Raw genomic sequence first — 9,521 nt, 5'->3', positions numbered from 1 at the left:
GAGGGTGCCTAAAAATCGGGCCGGTTCTCTGCATATAATAAGGTTTTAAAAATTGAATCGATCATTGAACTACTCTAATTATTGGTTTATTAATTCAATTGTAGTTTTTTTTGGTGACTAGTTTAATTGTAGTTTAATCATAATAACTATTTTATAATAAAATATAAATAAACACATAAAAATATGATTATAGTATAATATAACAATAATATTCTACATCTATATAAAAAATGCATTATCTAAGCAATATTGGCCAAACACGTTCCCTTTCCTCCTTCACTCGTTTGTCATACACGCGCTACATATAATGTGCTGCAATCTAAAGCTCAACGTAAACCTTCTGCTACAACGTAAACCTTCTGCTACAACGTAAACTTTCTTTTTTGCTCGCGTTTTTTTCTTCTTCTCCTCCTCCTCCTCCTCCTTCTTCTTTTTCTTCTCCTCTTCTTCCTCCTCCTTCTTATTCTTCTTCTCTACTCGCGTTTTTCCTTATTGATCTACATTGCCTTCGCCGTTCTCCTCTGGTCGCGTTCATCTTCTCGTTTTCTTCTTTCGATCTAGTTACATTGCATTTATCTTCTTCCTATTTTTCTCTGTTTTCTTCTTTGATCTACACTTCTGAATCGAAATAATGAATGACTCAACTTCAAATCAGTTGAATGAGAGCAATTTGGATTATTCAATTTTGAATCAAATTGAATGGAATGCAATTGCTAATTTGAATTGAATTGAATGGACGGAGGTGTACTGAATTGAATTGATAACCTGTAAATTATATGTAGAGCTGTTTGAATTTGATTTTATATAATGGATTATGTTTTGTTCACTCAGTAATATACAATTGTTTCACTATGAGTACGTGTTCGGTTCATTATGCAGAAAGATGTTTGAATTTGATTTTATATAATAGATTATATTTCATTCACTCAGTACTATACAATTGTTTCACCATGAGTACGTGTTCGGTTCATTATGCTGAAAGCTGTTTGAATTTGATTTTATATAATGTATTATGTTTCATTCACTCAGTACTATACAATTGTTTCACCATAATGACGTGTTCGGTTCATTATGCAGAAAGCTGTTTGAATTTGATTTTATATAATGTATTATGTTTCATTCACTCAATACTATATAATTGTTTCACTATAATGACGTGTTTGGTTCATTATGCAGAAAACTATTTGAATTTGATTTTATATAATGTATTATGTTTTGTTCACTTAGTACTATACAATTGTTTCACCATAATGATGACGTGTTTAGTTCATTTCTGTTCTTCACAATTCAAAACTTTTCCTCCTTACCTTCTACTGCTTCTTCACCAGAGAGAGAAGAAGAAAAAGACAAAAAATACAACAGCAACAACAACAAAAGAATGACGATAAAGAGAAAACACGTAAAGAAGAAGGAACGCGAAAAAGAAAGAGTCGAATGAGGAGGAGGAGGAACGCGAAGAAGAAGGCAAAGAAGAAGACGCTTTGTGCATAAACGAGCGTGAACTGCTAATATAAATTTTAAAATAGAGGTAATGACCAAATCAGTACCCGAAAGATTCAAACGCTGACATTTTGGTACCTCACTATTGTTATTGACAAAATAGTCCTTAAAAGATTTTAAAATTTGACAAGCGTACCCATGAGTTCACCGGAGCACATTTCCGGCAAGCTCAGTGCTGACATGGCCATTGCGTTTTGATGACATGGCAAATACCCTTCCCCACCCTAATTCTTCTCCTTCTCCTTCCCCTCCCCAACGCACTCCCCCCTTCCCTTTCCTGAATGCATTCTCTTCCCTCCCCAACCTTAATCTTTCCCTCCCCCTCCCTAATCCTAATCCCCCATCTCCAACGCACTGCTCCCCTCCTCAATCCAAAATCCCCCTTTCTAAACCCTAATCCCCTTCCCTTACCCCTTTTAATAAATTCATCAATTTCTACAAACCTTTCAAAATGATTTGCAGATTAAAATCATATATATTGAATAATTTTATAATTTGGCATTTCACATTCCAAAATCAAACACTTTTTTCTCATGCAATTCTCAACGATGTTAACAATTCAATTAAGGAAAAAATCACACGATTTAGCACACGGAAGAAGAGGGAATGGTGAATGCAAGATGATTTTAACAATTTTTTTTAAAAAGAACAAAACCAGCAAATTCGCGAGAAGGAGAGAAGAGAATCTGAAGCAAGACGGCGAATGAAGCGGTTCCGAATGGCAAGGGAGGAGGCAGTGTAAAGAGTGACAGGAACCACGGGAGGGAGCTACTTGTGAGAGAGGAAGCAGTGCCAGAAGTGAGACCTCGTCTTCGATACACGGAAGAATGGGAAAGGAAACGGGGACTAGCAGCAAGCACATACAAGTAGTGAAGGCGACAGCAGTGAAGGCAAAGGGAAGAGAGAGTTGAGAATGTGAGACATTGTGTTGGGAAGGGGATTAGAATTCAAAGGGGCAAGGGAAAGGGATTAGGGTTCAGAAAGGGGAATTTTGGATTGAAGAGGGGGGAAGTGCATTGGAGATGGGGGATTAGGATTAGGGAGGGGGAGGGAAAAATTAGGGTTGGAGGGGGAGAATGCATTAAGGAAGGGGAAGGGGGAAGTAGGGGTGGCAATGGGTAGGGTAGGGTAGGGTTTGAACCCAACCCTAACCCTACCCGCGGGTTGAGTTTTTGACTAACACTCAACCCTACCCTACCCGCGGGTTGAGAAATACCCAACCCTAACCCTACCCGCGCTCAACCCGCGGGTATCCGACCTTACCCGCGGGTTGACAAAAAAAATATTATAATGACACAAATATCTTATAAATAAAACAAGTATCCTTGGTTCAGTGGCTAGGAACCTTTTGCACATGCTTAAGGTCCTTGGTTCAACTTCCATATGTAACATTTTTAAACATATATAACACATATTATGGGGGTGCGGGTAGGGCGGGTAGGGTTGAGACTCAACCCGCACCCTACCCGCTCCGCAGGCCAACCCGCTCCGTGCTCAACCCTACCCGCAGCGGATCGGGTTGGCAACCCTACCCGACCGGGTTGGGTCGGATTGGGTACCCGCGGATAGGGTCCATGCTGCCAGGCCTAGGGGGAAGTGCGTTGGGGAGGAGGAAGGAGAAGGAGAAGAATTAGGGTAGGGAAGGGTATTGCCATGTCATCAAAACGCAGTGGCCATGTCAACACTGTGTTTGCCGGAAATGTGCTCTGGTGAACTCGTGGATACGCTTGTCAAATTTTAAAATTTTTTAAGGACCATTTTGTCAATAACAATAGTGAAGTACCAAAATGTCAGCGTTTGAATTTTTTGGATATTGATTTGGTCATTACCTCTTTTAAAATATTAACCAAATTAAAACTACTACATTTATATTTAAAAAATAACTAGCAACTCAATAACAAAAAACAAGGACAATCTTAATCACCAGGATCAAAACAACAACAATTTAATAAATTAACAAAGAACGAAACCCGAATAAAAAATCCAACAAGTCAACAACCCAATAATAAAAAATAAGAAAAATCTCAATCTCAAGGATCACAATATTAACATCAACAATTTAACAAATTAATAATTTGAGAATACAGCAACCCAATAATCTTCATGACAACAATAGGTACACAGCAATAATAATTTAGCCAATAAATATGAACAAAATCTGAATAGAAAATCCAGTAAATTAAATCACAACAACAACCTAACAATTTAGCAAATTAAAACAACAATAAACTAACAATTTAGCAAATTATCAACTTAACAAGTTTAGAACAAAAAATCACAAAAAAAAACAAAAAAAATAAAGACAACGGAACAACAACACAAAAATAATTAGCAAATTAACAAATTTACAATAATCTTTACGGCAATAAATAGAGAATAATTGAACAATTAAAACAATGATCAATACACTAAAAAGATTACACTAAATTAATAAATTATAGCAAATTATAAGACAACAACACTAATTAAAATTAAGAAAACAATAACACCAACAGAACTATGGATAGAGGCGAGGGAGGAAGGTAGAGCCAGAGAAGGGAAAGAAGAAGAGAGGATGGTGGCAGTGGCGACAGTGGGGAGTGAGAAGCAAAGGCAGCAGAGGAAGGAAGGTCGAAGTGGGAGGAGCAACAGAAAAAAAGAGAAGAAAGAGAGATAGGAAAAAAGAGGTGGGAGTAGAAGAGTAGATCTGATGGAATGATGAAGAGCTGGTGGTGGTTATGGAAAGAAGACGAGGAAGGAAGAGGAAAGGAGAGGAGTATTTATGAAATTATCAACAAAAATTTAATAATTGGTCTTTTTTGTCAAGCAAAATTTATCTTGTATGGATATAACTTTAATTTCAATGTTTTATGGTTAGTTTTTTCAACGTCCGAATCTTTCATAGTCAGAAATAACTATTTACTCTTAATAATAATATAGCATAACAAGTATAAATTGAACATTTTGAATTTATTGCAAATAAAGTAGAGGTTTGTTTGTTTTCTTCAAGGTTCAGAAAACCGGACCGATCATCAAACCGCTCTAGTCACTGATTCACTGGTTTACTAGTCTAACCGGTCCAACCGGTGGTTCAACCGGATAAACCGTTTTAGAATAGAATAATAAATAAATTATAAGGTGCTTTATACAGGTAAGCTTATTAGAAATATGAAAACTCTAAAAACATGAGAAAGTACCAGTTGAAAGCTTCCAATTACAATTGTTATCAAATATATATGTCCTTTATGTAAGGTTAAATTTGAATGGAAAAGCATCTTATGTGCAATACATCATAGAGGTCACATTCAATACTTTTATTGACTTGAAGCTCATTAAAAAAATAAATAAAAATTAAAACTCCTTGATTCTTTGGCAACCAAATGATTGAAAAGATAAGTGAACATAGACTAAATGTGCAGGGGTTGAGCGCTAACATTTCAGAAATTAGCAATACTCAACATCTAAAACAGAGAGAACAATTGTACAAAAATAGATATTAACAGTTTATAATTTGTGGGAATTAACTTAATATTCTATAGTTTCTTTCTTCTCCTTTTAGTTTCTTTTTTTCAATGGAAACAAGATTTAACAACAAAAATTCAATAATAATAATAATAATTCTATCATTCATTTTATTCAGTTCAAAACAAGATACAACTTAGCTAAATTTAACTAAAAAATTTAATAAATAAATTCAGTTCAATACAACAGAGAAAACTTAATCATTCAGATAAAAGTTCATGCTTTAGTATCATTTTAACATAAATTAACAAAGAATTATCAAAGTTTAAGCATAATTTTTTTCAATACAGCATAAAAAAACAATCAAACAGAGTACAGCCCAGCAGTAGCAGCAGAGTTAATCATTCAACAATAGCATTAACCATGTTCTTAACCTAAAGCAGGAGCCAAACGCAATGAAAATTAACAGCATGTTCTTAACCACAACACAAGACCATATCTTCCTACAGCATTCAGCCATTCAACATAACACAATTCTGCCTAGTGCCTACAACATTCTGCCATTCAACACAACACAATTCTGCCTACAATCAGATAACCCCAATCATAAACATCATTACCAAATTAAATAAAAAATCAACCAAAAATCACCTTACAAATCAAAAACTCAATCTCTTGAACTCAATAATTATATCAGTTATCCAACTAAATAATTGCATCACAGTTATCATAAACTGATTTCAAAGCCTAGAAGCAGTAAGCAAAACCAATCAACAAAGCACTGACTGAGTATTCTGTTCTGATTCTGTGACTGGGAAGCAACAAATTCAAGTTACAGCAACAAATTCAACAAATTCAACAAATCCAACTAAAGTCCCGATTTACAGCAATATTTAGATTAACAACAAGGCAAATTTGATTAGCAATTCAGCAACATGCAAAAATACAGGGAGAAGGGAAATCTGAAAAGAGAGAACAGGGAAGCGATGGTGCAGGGACTCACCAATGGTCGACGGCGAGTCAGCGACCACCCCACGGAAGGCGACGTAGCAAGAGACAACCCCACGAGTTGCTTCTGCTGCCGGCGACGAGACAGACGAACCACGAAATGCCAGTGACTGAGACGAGACTCGAGTGAGGCTGGGAGGCAGAAACGAGCAGAGACAACCACGACGACGAGCAGCAACCAACACGCACAGCTCGAGCACTCACCGGCGGAGGAAGGCGCGAGCAGCCGAGCACAGAGGAGAACGGCGAGATGCGAGCACCCGACGTGGAGGATCCGGCGAGAGGCCCGAGAGCACGAAGACGGAAGTTCTTGAGTGCGATGGACGGCGGCAGCAGTCTCTCACTCCGACAGACGGCGACAACTATTGGTGGAGGCAAGGGTTTGCTTTCTTTGGTGGAGGTTAGGGTTTGATGAAGGAAGGAGTTGGAGAAGGGGGAATGAGGGATAATGCGCATTTTTGATTTTGCGATTTTGTATGTTGAATCGGACCGTTTTCTTTGTCGGTTTTCAGTTGAGCCGGTTCGACCGGTTGATCTGATCTAGTTTTTAGAATATTGGTTTTCTTTCATCAATTAGAAATGATGACAAATGTTGGTCAATAGTCAATAGCTATAATGCATACAAGTAAACAATTAACTATAAACTAAGTTTATACTTCTAACTAATGAAATATTTCAACAATTTTGAGAGTTTCAATTTTTATGACGATATTACACATCACATTACTACAATAATCAAGTATGTTAGTTAGATCTCTGATCTTATCCTAGAAACACTTTTAAGATTCATTTGCTTTTTCTTTTGTTGGTTGTTTGTGTTGTTGTGAGAAAATGATAGTACTTCAAGTGGTAATTAGAATGTTAAAGAGAGAGATGTAGAGGATTTTGGAAGAAGATGATTATGGAGAAATAGTTGGTTAGAAAATTTGAGAAAGATAATTTTGAAAGAAAAATAATTGACTAATATTTAATTATTAAAAAATTAATTATAAAAAAATAAAAATTTCCTTCAAATTTTAAAAATAAAACTGGATCAAACTAAATATTAAAAATTAAAAAAAATTGATAAAGTTTTAAAAATTTATTTTACTCCTTGTTTTTAGGTCAAAGTTTTCTTATGATTCTTTTTTTTGGACGTGGTCTTGGGCCAAGAAAACTGACCCAACCCGATTTTTGTTTTAACTTTTAGATATTTGCAAACTTGACCTTAATAGTTAGGCCCGGATTTCTTACTCCCAATTTTATGAGGGATTATGATTAACCACTAATAAAATATTTACAAAATAAACCTTGTTTTTTATTTTTGAAAAAATTGCTAAAAAATATTTGCCCCTCTAGCTTTTTTGTTTTACACATTCTTCCTGTTTCTTTTCATCTGAGTTTCAAAGAGAGCTCTGCTAGGGTTTTTGCCCCTCTCTCTGCTTCCTATCAATGTTGCTCGTTCCTAGTTCCTCCCACTCCGCGGTAGTTTGCTCGTTCTCTGATCCTCTTTCTGTGCCATGCTTGTTCCCTGATGCTTGCCCCGGGCCGTCGTTGGTCTCCTCTCTTCACTGTGCATCGTCACTGCTACTCTATTTCTCGTCGTTGCTGCTTCGAAATGGCATTCGTGCCCTACATGGCTTCCAGTACTCACCTCATCTAAGGAACTTCTAAAAGGTACTATCGTCCTTTAATATAAATCTCTATTAATGTAGTTCTGATGACCATTTTGCCAATTACCTCTTTTCTCAAGTATCTACAAATGCATCTCTTTCTGTCTCTATCTCTATCTCTATTTGTATTTTCACTTTTTGGTTTGATATTTTGATTTGTTTTAATTGATTGCACTATTGCAAGTTGCTTATGATTTTAACTATCCAAAATAATTATACTTTTGCCTCCTTTTCCCTTTTAAAAAAAATTTGCTATATACTTATTAATTTTGGCAGGTGGAATAGATCTTAATTAAGCAGATCTTGCTGTCTTTGGTGTTCTACGACTCATCCATCACCTTCAAGTTCAGTAAAGATATGGTAGAGCAGACACAGATTGGGAAATGAAACTCTCGTATGGATCAAGCTATATGACAGTCTTGCAAAGCCAATTCAGATAGTTAAACTATAGTGAGTATCAATTTATAAATTGATATCAGACTGCTGTATAAAAATTGAAATAAGTTTGCACTACAAAATTTTTTAATGGCATGCGGTTGCTCTAGCTACCCCTTTTGCTTGTAGCAGTGATATATGATGACAATATATTTAGTCTGGTTTTATGAAGCATAATGATCTTGTTACTTCAACTTGTGTGATTGCACACTTATGCTATAATGCAATCAATAGGAGGAGCTTCATCAAGGTATTTTAAGGGTAATAATATTAGTTATTCAATATTCCCTTTATAATTGGTAAAAGACATGTATGTTACGGTATAAGTGGTTGTTACTTATTTTACTAACTTCACTTAATTCATTTGTAAAGAGTATCGGTTGGATGCACTTGATGATGATGAAGAATACGATGTACCATTTGATGATGAATCGGTGTTATTTTTTTCAATGGCTATTCTCTTAATCTGTTGATCATAACCACCAAACTCTCAGATTCTGTATTTGTTTTTTTTTTTATGATTCTTATGCAATTTTACATCCTGACCCAGATAAATATGATTATATTTGATATGTTTATTTTTTACTTTTGTCTTGTCTATCACAACCAAACACCCCAAATTATATAGTTTAAAATGTGATTGCAGTTGGAGAACCTACTCAAAGAATATTAGCTTCCACTCTCCTGTTTTGTTACATTACTAGCGTGATAATCTAGCGTGATAATCCATGCAATGCACGAGGTTCATGTAATTTAAAGGTTTTCAAAAGGAAAATACTAAGAATATAACTAAAATATATTCTATAAAGATACATATGTTGTATTAAATTTGGATAATAACAAAATTATCACTACATTAAAACAAAATAATAGAATACAACTATTATTCAATGTGTCAATAAATGGTATAACATGTTTTCTAAGATAATAAAATATAATAAAAAATTTTAGACACTAAAAAAACAGATAAAAAGAGTCCAAGAGAGATGTAGTTTATGTATAATCTTAAAAACATAAATTGTCAAGATACCTATTGACAGCAAAACAAAATATTTACAATATATATAAATTTGTTCATTAATCAAAAAACAAAATATGTTCAAAACAATTTAACATATAGTTCAAAATATCTATCAAACAGAGTTATACATAGGAGGCCTAACATCGTTAATCGATAACTCTATCTGGCGATTAGGTAGCGAGTCGAGTTTCAAGGTAATGTTGTCCTCCTCCCTTAAATTGTATACTCTACAACATTCATTCTACCCGACCCCAAACTTCCATTCTCCATCTCTTCTTCTACTTTTGAGTAAGTGGAAAAAGAACACATTCTTCTCTAAATTTGGACGTGGACCATTGATCGTCCAAATCGAACCATCTCCAGATAGTTTAAGATAAGAGGCAAATTTTGAAGACAGATACTGTAATGAATAATTCATAGTTAAGATAAATATAGTATTTTCATACACAATGAATAACAGATTT

General features: G+C 35.0%; 1 protein-coding gene and 1 long non-coding RNA gene across 3 annotated transcripts in view; one reads left to right on the top strand and one right to left on the bottom strand.

Moving 5' to 3' along the window:
• Positions 1-6,374, bottom strand: part of LOC107466348 (transcription termination factor MTEF18, mitochondrial) — a 9,899-nt gene extending 3,525 nt beyond the window's left edge. The window contains exon 1 of the mRNA XM_021130739.2: positions 5,945-6,374. The gene's annotated coding sequence lies outside the window, so the exon portion shown is untranslated. The remainder of the gene's footprint in view (positions 1-5,944) is intronic.
• A 917-nt stretch (positions 6,375-7,291) lies between these two features.
• Positions 7,292-8,576, top strand: LOC107466333 (uncharacterized). Of its 2 annotated transcripts, XR_008002822.1 has the most exons (3): positions 7,292-7,605; positions 7,878-8,051; positions 8,409-8,576. It is a non-coding gene; the product is annotated as an uncharacterized LOC107466333 (long non-coding RNA). The 2 variants fall into 2 exon arrangements; XR_001587672.3 differs by lacking the exon at positions 8,409-8,576 and having other exon boundaries at positions 7,878-8,230.
• The last annotated feature ends 945 nt before the right edge of the window (positions 8,577-9,521 follow it).

Source organism: Arachis duranensis, chromosome 9 (assembly GCF_000817695.3).
Source record: "Arachis duranensis cultivar V14167 chromosome 9, aradu.V14167.gnm2.J7QH, whole genome shotgun sequence".
NCBI classification, from domain to species: domain Eukaryota; kingdom Viridiplantae; phylum Streptophyta; class Magnoliopsida; order Fabales; family Fabaceae; genus Arachis; species Arachis duranensis.
The sequence above is the reverse complement of the archived record's forward strand: the minus strand, read 5'-3'. Positions and strand labels throughout refer to the sequence as shown.